This window comes from Procambarus clarkii, chromosome 91 (genome assembly GCF_040958095.1).
Source record: "Procambarus clarkii isolate CNS0578487 chromosome 91, FALCON_Pclarkii_2.0, whole genome shotgun sequence".
Taxonomy (NCBI): Eukaryota; Metazoa; Arthropoda; class Malacostraca; order Decapoda; family Cambaridae; genus Procambarus; species Procambarus clarkii.
This window is the reverse complement of record NC_091240.1, coordinates 2467947-2483513: the sequence shown is the minus strand read 5'-3', so window position 1 is coordinate 2483513 and position 15567 is coordinate 2467947.

Here is a 15567-nt window from a genome sequence, read left to right as displayed (position 1 = left end):
TTCAGGTGTCAGAAATACGGCCACCATCAGTCACGCTGCACAGGACAGGAGAGGTGCGGAGTGTGCAGCCTGAGACATCCCACCAAAGCCTGTATTGCCAAGCACAAGGCAAACCAGACCACAACAGCCAAATGTCCAAATTGTGGAGGCAAACATCATGCCTGGAGCACAACCTGCTCTGCACGGAAACAAAAAGTGCAGTCAGCTCAGGCCAGGGTCAACACACTGACCAGCGGTACATCCACCAACACCACCGTCTGGAACGCTCGTGCACAGCCACAACAGCCACCCGCTCTCACAGAGCAAAATTTCCCGAATCTGTCAATTCCGAATCAGACATTACACGAAAGTGTTGCAGAAGTCCAGCAAGTGCAAATGAGCAGAAAACACTTACTTTCGGAATCTACTCACCAGCTATACAGTTTTACCGAGGTCCAGCTGCAAACCATCGTGAAGATCATGGCAGAGACCATTATCAATTGCCTACAGATGACGCAGAACGCCTCACAACAACAGACTCCAGACATCACTTGTGTGATAATGGACAAGATCGTGCAGCAGACCACAGTTACACGAGAAATAGACAGTCTCCGACAGGATGGAGCACAAGAGGACAAACAACGCAACTTGGACATACTGACTACCGACAACAGTCGGCTAGTCAAGACACCGGAACATCGACATTCACAAACGCAACTGCAAGACGCAGTGACCACCCACGATCAACAGAATCTTCCAACACAGGAGACAGACAACAACAGCCAATGCAGTCTGATCTGCAGCAACGCCAACAAAGACGTATTGAACAGCAGAGATGCGCAGGTTCCGCCAACACAAGAAACGGCCGCGAGCAATCAATGCAGTCCGACTTGCAGCAATACCAACAACAAAGTGATGGACCACAGTTCTGCACAGATTCCAACAATGCCGGGGTTGACCATGGACAATCAATGCAGTCCGACCTGCAGCACTTCCAACAACATAGCGATGGACCACAGTTATGCACAGATTCCAACAACGTCGGGGATGACCACGAACTATCAATGCAGTCCGATTTGCAGCGACACGACTTGCGAGGCGGAGAATATAGAGGTCGATTCCGAGGAGGAGTTCTAGTAGAACAAGCAACACCAACCGAACCCGTCGTCTGGCCATTTCGAATTCTGCAGTGGAACATACAAGGTCTTGGAAATAAAAAACACACACTTCAGGAGGCTGCAATCAGCACGAAAGCAGATATAATCGTTTTGGAAGAAACTCTTTTCCCAGCCACGAAATCCTTCAGATTAGCTGGATATCAGCACTATGTTCTCCCGTATGAGCAGGGGAGACTAAGAGGATTAATGACCCTAGTCAGAAACACCATACCCAGCAAGAAAATAGACTCGGTTTCATGTGGGGATGGAGTAGAGGTATTAGCAGTTACAGTGAATATGGCTAATTTTGAGCTCCTCATATACAACGTCTACAAGCCCCCTAGACGTAAACTAGAAGCAGAGGCAGTGCTTGCCTTGGCCACGCAGGAAAATTTAATTCTTGCTGGAGATTTTAATGCTCGTCATCCAGAGTTAGGTGCAACTGGGCCAGCCAATGCAGATGGGCGCCATTTAGCTGCTGCTCTGCGAGAAGTACCTGAAATTACACTTCTCAACACTGGGGAACCCACTCACATTCTAGGAGGTTCCCTTGATCTTACATTCATCTCCACAGCACTCTAGCAACAGGCGAAGTGGGAAGTAGACCCGGTGATCACTAGTGACCACTATGCTACTGTCACGACACTCAACCTGGCACGACCTCCTACACCTCCTGCGCGGCCTCGGTGGAATTTAGGAAAGGCCAATTGGAATGTATACCAAGAAGAACTTGAAAAATGGTATGCAACGTACACGCCACCTGGGGATTTGAACATACACGAGACCAATCTGCAGGAAGCCGTTGCAGCTGCTGCGAACAAAGCTATTCCAATCATTATCACAGGTAACACGAAACGAAAGAACTATTGGTTCTATAGTAATGACGTTAAAGAACAGAACCACAGAGTCAATATCTTCAGAAAACATCTAAAGAGAAACCCCACACCAGAAGGAAGAACTCTGCTACGAGCGGTGATATCTGAAGCAAGGCGAGTTTCTCGAGAAGTAAAGGAGGCAAGATGGTTTGAGTGGTGTCAAACTCTAAATGAACATAGTAGTCTTGGCAAGATATGGGGTCAGATTAAAACTATATCAGGTCGACCAGCCCGGCCACAGGCATGTATTCAACCATTGCAGGAGGCTGAGAGACTTGCTCTCCAATTTGCAGAAAGAACAGCTTCATATCAGCTTCCTGCAATGGTCCGAAGGCAGCAAGACCACTTAAAACAAGAGAGGATGACAGTCATTCATGAGGGCTTAGCTATAAATGACGAATGTGACTGTCCCTTCACCGAACAGGAACTAAGCAGAGCCAAAAAGGGTGGTAAGGACACTGCACCAGGTGCTGATAACATTACATACTCAATGATCGCACATGCAGGTCCTGCTGGAGACCGAGGGATGTTGGACGTCATCAATGCGTCTTGGCAGCAAGGCAAACTACCGCCCTCTTGGAAGAAAGCAGACATCATACCGATCCCTAAGCCGAATGAACCTGGCAATTACAGACCCATTTCCTTAACATCATGCGTTAGTAAAACTGCAGAACGGATGGTCTTAAATAGGCTACTGTGGAAGACTGGAGACCTTCATAAACACATATTTGGCTTCACTAGAGGTGTAGGTACTGCCAACTGCATAGCAACATTACTAGGAACTCGGGTCCAGCTATAGTGGTCTTCCTTGATCTGGAAAAAGCATTTGAACTTGCAAGCCCGCCAGCAATACTACACACCTTAGTTAAAAAAGGTGTGAGGGGGAAAATGCTAGCATGGATTCAAGATTACCTAAGTCACAGGTATGCCAGAGTAAAGTTGCAAGGCCAAGTGTCGGACTACCACTTGCACGAGAATGGGACTCCACAAGGAGGAGTCCTCAGTCCTAGTCTTTTTAACATCCTTATGGAAAACCTTGTTACCATGTCCTTTACAGAAGGGGTTACATTGCTAAGCTATGCTGATGATCTAGCATTAGTCGTTACGGGTCCTTCACTTCTAAATAAAGCTCAAGGTGCTTTAGATCAAGTGACATCTGAATGCAGTGTTTTAGGGCTAAAAATATCTGCACAGAAGTCTAAGGCGATGAGACTCGGTGGCAAGGCTCCAGACAGGCACCTACGCATTCAGGACATTAACCTTCAGTGGGTTCCACAATATCGATATCTCGGAGTGTGGATTGATTTTAAGATGACATTCAATAAGCAAATTCAATATCTAAAGGAGAAAGCAAAGTCACGAATAAATATAATGAGAGCAATCACAGGGCCCCGTCTAGGAGCGGGACACAGAGTGTTGAGAATGTTTTACATACACGCCGTTCGTTCCCTGGTTGATTATGCAGCACCTGCCTTACTCACTCTTTCTCCTGGTCAGTGGGCAAACGTTGAGGTTCTTCAAAATGATGCATTGCGAGTCATAACAGGTGCTCCCAGATGGACTAAAATCCTGAACCTAAGACTAGAGACAAAGCTAACGTCGATTGAAATAAGGGTAAAGGGGATTGCTGCGTGCATGCTGACCAAGATATTGACTAGACCTAGAATCAGTTCACTTAAAGATTTGATCACTGGAGCACTAACTCTGGACAGAAGAGCCTCCAATAGCAACAGGTGGACCCATTGTGCGATAAACGCCATCGATACGTTCGATATGGCAAACACAGTCACTGAGAGGGGTGTCGACGACATACATGCAGACTTTGTTATACAAGCCCCTTGGGAATCTCTGCCAGCAGACTTTCAGATTATGGCTCTTGACGGAAAGAAGAACCAGACAAGTCCTCATCTGCTACGTCACATTGCACAGATGCATATAGAAGCAAACATGGCATCCGACAGCTTCACTTACTTCACGGATGGGTCAGTAGACCAGCAGGGACAGGAAACCGGAGCTGCAGTTAAAGCAGGAAACTCTGTATATAGTTGGAGGCTCTCAAATGGGTGTTCGACTTTACAGACTGAGATGCTAGCCATTCAAAAGGCTTTGGAACATGCTCTTGCTGAACACCGCCAACATGTTATCGTCCATACAGATTCGAGAACCGCCATTGAAACCTTGCAACAGGAACACATATGTGATAACATCCATCTGATCACCAATGTCTTATCATTCATGCACACACTCCACCGACAAGGCCGACGGGTGCTTATCAACTGGGTGCCAAGTCATGTGGGACTATTAGGTAATGACATTGCAGACGAAGCTGCAAAACTTGCTACTAAGAGGAGGAATGTAGACATTTCCATACCACCGAGTCTCTCCCAGATGAAGAAAGTGATTCGAAACAGAGCAATGCGAAGGCTGTACAGTGACCACGACGCAGCAGTTGCAACATCAGGATCTGCGGGTTGGTACAAGAATTCCACCAACTACGAACCACTTAGTTTGATGAAAGGGGGCAGTAGAACAACAGAAGTGCACTTACATCGCATCAGGCTTGGATACCCATGTGCATGGGAAATAGGCTTACGGGTTCCGGAAGGTGAGAGGAAATGTCAACACTGTGGAGAAATGCCCGACAGACCACTGGAACATTATCTAACACAGTGCACAGTTACAAACCCGTTAAGATTTCACCTTCGATTCGACAGAGCAGAGGAAGTTGTTAAACACATATGGCAAAATCTTACTGAAGCGACCATACGGGTCATACATACTCATCCTCCGCCCAGGTAAACCAGAAACGAGCATCACTTAGTGGGCCAGCCAGAGGCTTAGGGCCCGCGCAGGATTATCCCTGCTAAAAAGAAAAAAAAAAAAAAAAAAAAAAGTTGATAGTGTTCCCTTTTGCCGACAGATGGCATCAGCTGTAACATTATTACTTCCGATTTCCATTTAAACACTGATCTGCAAATCCCGTAGCTTATGTTAAATTTATACTATTCTGGTATTAGGTAACAATTACTTTTCTTTTATCTGCCGTTGAGAATATTATTATATAACGTCTGCTTAGGATGAACTGTTCTTTGTTGAGATGGCCGAAATATTATTAAAATAACAAATGATGCATAAAATAACAGCCTTTCACACTAAAAATACTTTGATATATTGAAATTTGGTAATAAATTCCAATCTAGGAATCTCTTATGATGAAACTGTACTGTGTTCGCTTTAGCCGGGTATACTGTATATAACAGTTAATAATAAATCATTTTGTAGGGGACAGGCAGCCAGTGTATATATACATGTTAGGCTTATACCAAGGTCCCACAAAGATGGAACTATGGAGTAAGACTGGGTGCTGCCGGGGCTGAACTTTATCTCCCTTACAAGCACAATTTCTTGTTAAATCTTCACAAGGAAGAACAACTGTAAACGTTGGAATAGTTTATTACAACATAGAAGCTAAAGAAACCAGTTCAGAAACTGAGGAAATAATGCTGCCGAAAAAAACATTAAAAAGTTCACTCATGCAGAGTGGTAGACATTCTGGCCAAAATAGGAATTTCACACTGATCTTAATGCTGTTATGTTGATGTGATTATTATAATTTAAAGATGTTAAGCCAGGCTGGTTTAGTTCATTTATTATGCACCCCATACCCATCTTGTGGGCGGTAGTGGAAAGGGTTACAGAGGCACATAATGGGCTCAGGGACTGAACCCCACAATTTATTTAGCTAAGCAAGCAACAATCTTGATGAGCTAGTTACAAAATTCAATAGACATCGTCACATTAGGAAAGCCTTTTTATTCATTAAATTATATAAGAACAAATTAAAAGAACCTAACTTAATTTGTGTTGCTAATTTGTTTTGCTTACGTGGCTCCAAAAAATGAAGTGATTTGATAAAATAACTATGCCCAAGATTACCATCATAGTGTCGTCGAGATGGTGGGCAAATAGCCTCGGCTACCATCATGTTTTATACGGTCGTGATGGTCGAGTGGTTAAGGTGTCCTGTACACCAGTTGCATAGTGCACCTGGCATTATGGGTTCGAGTCACTTCTGGGGGTGTGGAGTTTTCAGTTGCATATATGCCTGGGGACCATTCAGGCTTGTTCGCATATATATTTTACAATATTACAACCCTCGTTAACAGGCATATAGTTATTAAATGAAGTTGAGTGATGTGATGGACATAATCTTGGCTTCATAAGAACGACGCCCGCCAGTGTTTACACTTAGTATCTGAAGGCCCACAAACATGGTCGAACGCACAAAACACTTGACTGTGGCCAGTTTTTGGGTAGACTCCTATTACATTTACTGTGTGATAGTTATACTTATATATATTAATATGTATAAAGACTAAACGCTTAACATGTAATATTAATTAATAAAAAGAAAGTCAGAAGCTACACGCCTGTCTCTCCATGTCTTATGTGGTAATTTTGGGCGCTCTTGTACTTGTGCGCTAGCTGGCGTTCACAACTGATCTCGCCTGCAAGGACTAGATTTAGTCAATAATAATGATAATAATGTGCATTTATTTAGGGGAATACATTTTTGGGCCCATTTAGAAATAATAGAAACATTATATTAATTCATATTTTTTGTATTAAAAATATAAATAAAGCCCATTGGTACTCTAAATATGAACACTAGAAAACCTCCAATACCACAGGGAAACTTTGCATTTACTGCAGATACATCGATAATATATACGTATTTGTGAAAAAAAACTCCTAGAATTGTCGCTACTAAAGGATCTACTTTTCCGAGTTAACTTTACTCGTGAACTAGGCGTCGATGGTACACTCCCTTTCCTCCATGTCTACGTGAGAACCTAAGACAACTTTCCCCACAGAAGGTTATATATACTAAACCCACCAACACTAGAATGTGTATGAATGGTCAGACAGATATAAGAATAGTGTAATAAACGCAATTATACTGAGAGCCCTTACTCATTGTGCTGAGAGAAGCCTTCAAGTATTAGCTACACAAATTGAGAAGTCAGCACCATTAACTGTTTAATAAATATTAACATAGACAAGGATTTACTCCTAAAATATATTATTTTTGCAATGTTAAATGGGATTCTTGTACTGTGATTTGTGTATTTATACACACTGAATTTGTGAGTTCCTTGACGAACTTGAAGAAGAAGGGGGGCAGACATAGCCTAAGCTACTCTATCCCTTTGAGATGTATTTTTTCTTGTCTCAATAAACATACTTGAACTTGAACTTGAGAAGTCAACACCCATATCAGAAGATATTTAGAAAAATTGTATAACTCCCTTTCCATAAAACTCTATTACAAAATCCACTATGAGCTCTTTTTAATGACAAAATTTAGCCATTTTGTGTAACAACTGTTATAATCTCATACATTTAATAATCATAGTAATCGAAATATTCATATTTTTTATATACAAGAGATGAAACAGAAAGCCATAAGCTAGATCTGTGTGTCGCTCCTGAGGACGTCAATAAGGAGACGAACATTTAGCAAATACCTTCCTGTGATTGGCTGTTGCTGGGAATGCCAAAACACTTTCTATAAATTATATGCAAACTAAGAAATAAGTCTTTTTGCACAACAATCTCTTTATTCCAAACACAACCTCTTCGTTATGTACAAGACAGAAATTTCCATCTAACTGAATAATCGAGTTCAATAAGAGAACGGATCATTGTATCATCGATATTAATTGCGTGAGGTAACCCTCACTGATGACGTCACAAGTCAGGTAGCCCGCCCATGTTTCTGTAACACCCGTTACATCCTGCAGTATTTAATTATCACTTTATTAATGCTTATAAATACTTAACCCTTCACTTTTTAGGTCGATTAAAGTTGAAACAGAATATCTTAAGCAAGGATGGTGTGCTGAATAAAGATGATTTATTAAGTGGATGGAGCCTTTACCTGATCCCTTCCTGTGATTGGCTGTTGTGCGAATGTCAACAAAGAATATCTACCAATGATATGCCATTTATTATGCACCCCATACCATCTTGGGGCGGAGCTTGGAAACTCCTACCCGAGCACAACAACTCGTCTTATGGGTTGCTGTTTGGCTATTTATAGTGCGTTGGAAAAAAAGAGATGGCGCTAGTTGTATTTTGTGGGGTAATTTGTTATAAGTGTAATTTGATGTCAACAGATGGCGTAAGCTGTATCTTATGGCTACTATTGACCAGCCAGTTGATAGTGTTCCCTTTTGCCGACAGATGGCATCAGCTGTATCATTATTACTTCCGATTTCCATTTAAACACTGATCTGCAAATCCCGTAGCTTATGTTAAATTTATACTATTCTGGTATTAGATAACAATTACTTTTCTTTTATCTGCCGTTGAGAATATTATTATTTTCTGATCAGGGGGAGAAAGATACTGGCAGTATGGGGCTTTAAAGTTTATTGAAGATTAAATTCTGCAGAACATGTAAATATATAAAGTAAGAATTAACAGTAACAATTCCAAGTCCGAGGACTAGATTTAACTTAAAAGGTACACCCGTAGTAAGTATGAGACCTTAGCCTATAGTGACATGGAAACTAATTCTGCAGAAACCTAAAGCTTAACTGGTACTAGAATTAAGGCCGAGTGCAAATGTGGAGTAATTATATAACACTAGGATATAACAGGCAGGACACAAAGAGTAACTAATAAGTGAGAGACCACATAACACATAATGTACCCGGCCAAGAGGCCGTAAAGACCTAAAGAATAAGGAGAAGGGGGGGTATGTTAATTTCTTTCTGTAAATGATGATGATGATGATAAAGTTCAGTAAATGTAAGTAAGAACATAAGAATGAAGGTAACTGCAAAAGACTTATTGGCCCATACGAGGCAGCTCCTCGTATGGAGCTGCCTTTGATAAGTAATTACCAAAGAAGGCACCAAGCCGGGAAGGCTGTGTAGCACAATCAAATAAGTCAACTGCTCCTGAAGAGGACGGTATTACTTACAGTTTACTGAGATTAGTCTCACAAGTACCAGGTAATCCACTTTTAGTGTTGTACAGAATGAGTTTAAGTGAAGGAGTATTACCTGATGACTGGACAGTGTCATTGTTCCCATCCCCAAAGCACACTCAGATAATTATAGACCCATATCTCTAACATAATTTTGTCTATTAGCACAGTTTTCGGCGTGAATGCATTTTGGTTCTACAAGGTAGCCAACTCCATCAAAATATTAAATATGTACCCAACTCAATTAACGATTAATCAACCAATTACTCCATGGGATAACTTGGATCTAGCAGTTGATTTTGTAAATGCACCCAAGAAAGATAATGTACACTCTACATTATTAAAACAGTTAACACTGTGAAGCATCACTGAAAGTACTCAGAGTATGGGTAACGATGTGTATCAGTGCTATACCGATGGTTCTGTAGAAGAAGGTGGACGATGTACCGGATGTGCATGTAATATATTTGAACAATCTTCTCTCTTACATACATGAATGTAGCGCTATGCTAAACTGTGTAATTACTATTTGAGTACTGGAACACTTGATGATATATTGAACTTGTACCCTAGATTGACGATGTAACGTATCAATTATACAATGAATGTATGTGATGTAACTCTATAACCTGAGCTTGTGAAAGCACCTTAATCACCTTCAGTGATTAAGTGCTTAATTGCACACTAGTTTCTCTATCAGTTATCTCACCTTGTCAGAGTAAAAGAGACAAATATATGTGTATGTATGTGTTCAGAATTCAATTTCACCTTTGTAAATGCACGTTAATGACACTATGTAAAAGACACATCGAACACTTTATGTAGGGCATACGTAAATCTGTGTTTTCTGACCAGGGGGAGAAAGATACTGGCAGTATGGGGCGTTACAGTTTATTGAAGATTAAATTCTGCAGAACATGTAAATATATAAAGTTCACATAAAGTAAGTAATTATATAAAGTTTATATTAAACACGGTTTATATTATAGACTTAACAAAGTTGATATTATATAAAACTTAATATTGAACATGTAAATATACAAAGTTTCAAATATAATTTAAGGAATATATAACGTTTATATTAAAATATATAAAGTAAATATATAAAGTAAATATATAAAGTAAGAATTAACAGTAACAATTCCAAGGACTAGATTTAACTTAAAAGGTACACCCGTAGTAAGTATGAGACCTTAGCCTATAGTGACATGGAAACTAATTCTGCAGAAACCTAAAGGTTAACTGGTACTAGAATTAAGGCCGAGTGCAAATGTGTAGTAATTATATAACACTAGGATATAACAGGCAGGACACAAAGAATAACTAATAAGTGAGAGACCACATAACACGTAATGTACCCGGCCAAGAGGCCGTAAAAGACCTAATGGATAAGGAGAAGGGGGTGTGACTACAAGTAGGGCTTACTAGCACCTAGACTGGGCAAAGTATTAGCTGCGGACAGCGGGACACTTGGGGACCGGCGCTGCACCCCCCTTCCCACATGCAGTGGGGAGACAAACGGGACAACTGGGCAAAGCATGACGGGGGTACAAAAGCAGCCGCTTGCAAAAGGGGGGGAGGGTGGGGTTTTGCGAGGGCAGGCGGAGTGAGGCGGAGCCCCGTTGTGCGCCCGTATTTATACGGCCCCAAACTGCCCGCGCAACGCCGCGGGACGCGCTGCGCAATTGTTTCTTTCTCCCCCGCCAGAAACATCCCCGCTTGTGATGCAAGCAGTGACCATATTTATGTATTTACGTATGTAGCTATGTAGCTTAGCCTAGCATTTTAAAAACACTACAATCACCTTATGTGGTTGATTGTTCAATAAATCCCTGAACTATATGTTTAACAAATCTCTAACCCTATCAATGGAGTTAGTTTAGTTCTTATATTATGCACCCTATACCCATCTTGTGGGCGGTAGTGGAAAGGGTTAGAGTCCATGGCGGACTGAAGAAAATGTATATATGATGGTTAGCATTGTTAATGTGTGGCCACGTCTGTGGTAGAAAATAATACCAAAAAATCAAATAAAGGTATTATTGAAACTTTATAGGAAAACATTAAATCCTAAATATATCTTTAATATTATACTTGAAATATGGTATACTTTGCTCTCTCCATCGTACTTCTGCACCTGCTGGCAAGTGGTTCGGTGCAGTGTGCAGGTGATGTTCATTACTGGGTGAGCTGGCAAGTGGTGCTCACCTGCCAGCTCACCCAACGAAAATTTGGTTTTTAATACACTTACACATTTATTGGGTCTTTCCTTCACCTTCATTCAAGCACTAGGGTATTACAGTAAGTGTTTTAGTTATAATATTTATTAACGTTATTATTTTTAATTTTTATTATTATTAGTATTATTATTAACAGGAGAGGATCGAGTGTGTGTGTGTGTGGGGGGGGGGGGGGGGTATAATGGTACACATGTCCACATCCCAATGCCCGCCCTTCCAGGACTGGGGGTGCGGGGGTGTACAATAAACTATACCCACATCCGTCGGCAGCTTGTCGAAGGCGGAAGTGTAGCCTAGAGAATTTGTCATGATAATTAGTGATGACTCTTATTTTGATTATGGGTCCGTAATCCAGTTAAGCTTTTATTCTTAATTTATATTACAATGCTGGTAAAATACACTTCTTGATGATGAGTATGGAGTACAAATGAACTCATTGTGTACCCAAGTTCAAGTTCAAGTATGTTTATTGAGATCAGCAATAAATACATCTCAAAGGGATAGAGTAGCTTAGGCTATTTCAACCCCCCTCTAATTCAAGTCCCTCAAGGGGCGCACAAATACTGTGACTACAAATAGACAAATAACATTACAAGAATCCAAACAAGAATTGTGAACCCTATACTCACAGGATGAATATAGGGTACACAATAAACTACCACTCACATCATGGGTATGGGTTGCACAAGAAACTATCGCGCAGAGGATGAATATGGAGAGCAAAGTAAACAAAGATTCACACGATGAGAAAGGGTTGCGCAATGTCCTATGACTCACAGAATGAGTATTAGCTGCACAATAAACTACAGGTCACAGGATAAGTATGGGTTGCACAATAAATTACAGGTCACAGGATGGGTATGGGCTGCACAAACTACCGGTAACAGGATGAGTATGGGATGCACAATAAATTACGGGTCACAGGATGAGTATGGGTTGCACAAACTACTGGTAACAAGATGAGTATGGGATGCACAATAAATTACCGCACAGAGGATGAGTATAGGGTGCACAAACTGGTTGGGTAAATGGAAATGGTTGGGTTCATTTCCTTTCACCTAATGCGACTATTCATGTGTCCGGACACCGGCGATTGTGTGGTATTGGCTATTTATTTAACCATAACTTTGCATTCATTTAATAATTATATTAAGATATGTTTTCCTTGAAATGTAGTTACATTATCGTCTACATGGCTTTATTCTGACATAAAGACCTATGGCGTTACTTTGCATATATGCAAAGTAATTATAAAATTGATTGGCTTGTGTGGAGGCCTTCACACTCCCTGAGCGAGCCATCAAGTAACTATAAAAAGGCATATATCTTAACTTTCAATTCAGTTATATTTATGCCAAAGTATTAACATGCAGCTTATATTTATGTCTTTATGATGACATAGAAAACTTCGTTTATTACAATATCTAGATTAAATTAACATTGATCTTCGGAAGGTCATAGTTCCCATATCGGTAAGGAGAGCGTCGGCCATGAAGCCTTGTTTAAAGTATGAATATTTTTCCTCTCTAATAAGGTATAATCTCTGTGATGGATTCAAAAAAACTATTTTATATCTGCCTTTCTGATAACATATACAAATATAATCTTTATTTGTGAATATTTGTTAATTAAGCAATATATCAGAGGGCGTGTAGGGTTCGGTGTTCAATGAACGAAAAGGACTGGATCACTGTGTACAGGAGGCTGATATGGCAGCAAACACTCTCCTGGCGACCATATTTCTTGGATAAGTCGCTCCACACAATTGTCGCTTGGACCGTCGACTTCCTATGGCGTCACCTCTCACATATTTACGTCTAATTTCGTTATGAAATTAGATTATTTCAGAGTAAAAATAGGTTTGAGCATGTTCTATGTGTAGCACCAACATTATAGTAAGTAAATATGCCATATTTCTTCATTACTTACGTAATGCTAGGACGATTTGGGTAGTTTTGGCCTGATTTGGGTGATTGGGGTAATTCTATGGACCTACTACTAACGGGTCCATAGAATTACCCCAATCATCCCAAATCAGGCCAAAACTACCCAAAACGTATTAGCATTACGTAAGTAATGAAGAAATATGGTATATTTACTTACTATAATGTTGGTGCTACACGTAGAACATGATCAAACCTATTTTTTCTCTGAAATAATCTAATTTCATAACGAAATGAGACGTAAATATGTGAGAGGTGACGCCATAGGAAGTCGACGGTCCAAGCGACAATTGTGTGGAGCGACTTATCCAAGAAATATGGTCGCCAGGAGAGTTTGCTGCCATATCAGCCTCCTGTACACAGTGATCCAGTCCTTTTCGTTCATTGAACACCGAACCCTACACGCCCTCTGATATATTGCTTAATTAACAAATATTCACAAATAAAGATTATATTTGTATATGTTATCAGAAAGGCAGATATAAAATAGTTTTTGTGAATCCATCACAGAGATTATACCTTATTAGAGAGGAAAAATATTCATACTTTAAACAAGGCTTCATGGCCGACGCTCTCCTTACCGATATGGGAACTATGACCTTCCGAAGATCAATGTTAATTTAATCTAGATATTGTAATAAACGAAGTTTTCTATGTCATCATAAAGACATAAATATAAGCTGCATGTTAATACTTTGGCATAAATATAACTGAATTGAAAGTTAAGATATATGCCTTTTTATAGTTACTTGATGGCTCGCTCAGGGAGTGTGAAGGCCTCCACACAAGCCAATCAATTTTATAATTACTTTGCATATATGCAAAGTAACGCCATAGGTCTTTATGTCAGAATAAAGCCATATAGACGATAATGTAACTACATTTCAAGGAAAACATATCTTAATATAATTATTAAATGAATGCAAAGTTATGGTTAAATAAATAGCCAATACCACACAATCGCCGGTGTCCGGACACATGAATAGTCGCATTAGGTGAAAGGAAATGTACCCAACCATTTCCATTTACCCAACCAGTTTGTGCACCCTATACTCATCCTCTGTGCGGTAATTTATTGTGCATCCCATACTCATCTTGTTACCAGTAGTTTGTGCAACCCATACTCATCCTGTGACCCGTAATTTATTGTGCATCCCATACTCATCCTGTTACCGGTAGTTTGTGCAGCCCATACCCATCCTGTGACCTGTAATTTATTGTGCAACCCATACTTATCCTGTGACCTGTAGTTTATTGTGCAGCTAATACTCATTCTGTGAGTCATAGGACATTGCGAAACCCTTTCTCATCGTGTGAATCTTTGTTTACTTTGCTCTCCATATTCATCCTCTGCGCGATAGTTTCTTGTGCAACCCATACCCATGATGTGAGTGGTAGTTTATTGTGTACCCTATATTCATCCTGTGAGTATAGGGTTCACAATTCTTGTTTGGATTCTTGTAATGTTATTTGTCTATTTGTAGTCACAGTATTTGTGCGCCCCTTGAGGGACTTGAATTAGAGGGGGGTTGAAATAGCCTAAGCTACTCTATCCCTTTGAGATTTATTTATTGCTTATCTCAATAAACATACTTGAACTTGAACTTGGGTACACAATGAGTTCATTTGTACTCCATACTCATCATCAAGAAGTGTATTTTACCAGCATTGTAATATAAATTAAGAATAAAAGCTTAACTGGATTACAGACCCATAATCAAAATAAGAGTCATCACTAATTATCATGACAAATTCTCTAGGCTACACTTCCGCCTTCGACAAGCTGCCGCCGGATGTGGGTATAGTTTATTGTACACCCCCGCACCCCCAGTCCTGGAAGGGCGGGCATTGGGATGTGGACATGTGTACCATTTCCCCCCCCCCCCCACACACACACACTCGATCCTCTCCTGTTAATAATAATACTAATAATAATAAAAATTAAAAATAATAACGTTAATAAATATTATAATTAAAACACTTACTGTAATACCCTAGTGCTTGAATGAAGGTGAAGGAAAGACCCAATAAATGTGTAAGTGTATTAAAAACCAAATTTTCGTTGGGTGAGCTGGCAGGTGAGCACCACTTGCCAGCTCACCCAGTAATGAACATCACCTGCACACTGCACCGAACCACTTGCCAGCAGGTGCAGAAGTACGATGGAGAGAGCAAAGTATACCATATTTCAAGTATAATATTAAAGATATATTTAGGATTTAATGTTTTCCTATAAAGTTTCAATAATACCTTTATTTGATTTTTTTGTATTATTTTCTACCACAGACGTGGCCACACATTAACAATGCTAACCATCATATATACATTTTCTTCAGTCCGCCATGGACTCTAACCCTTTCCACTACCGCCCACAAG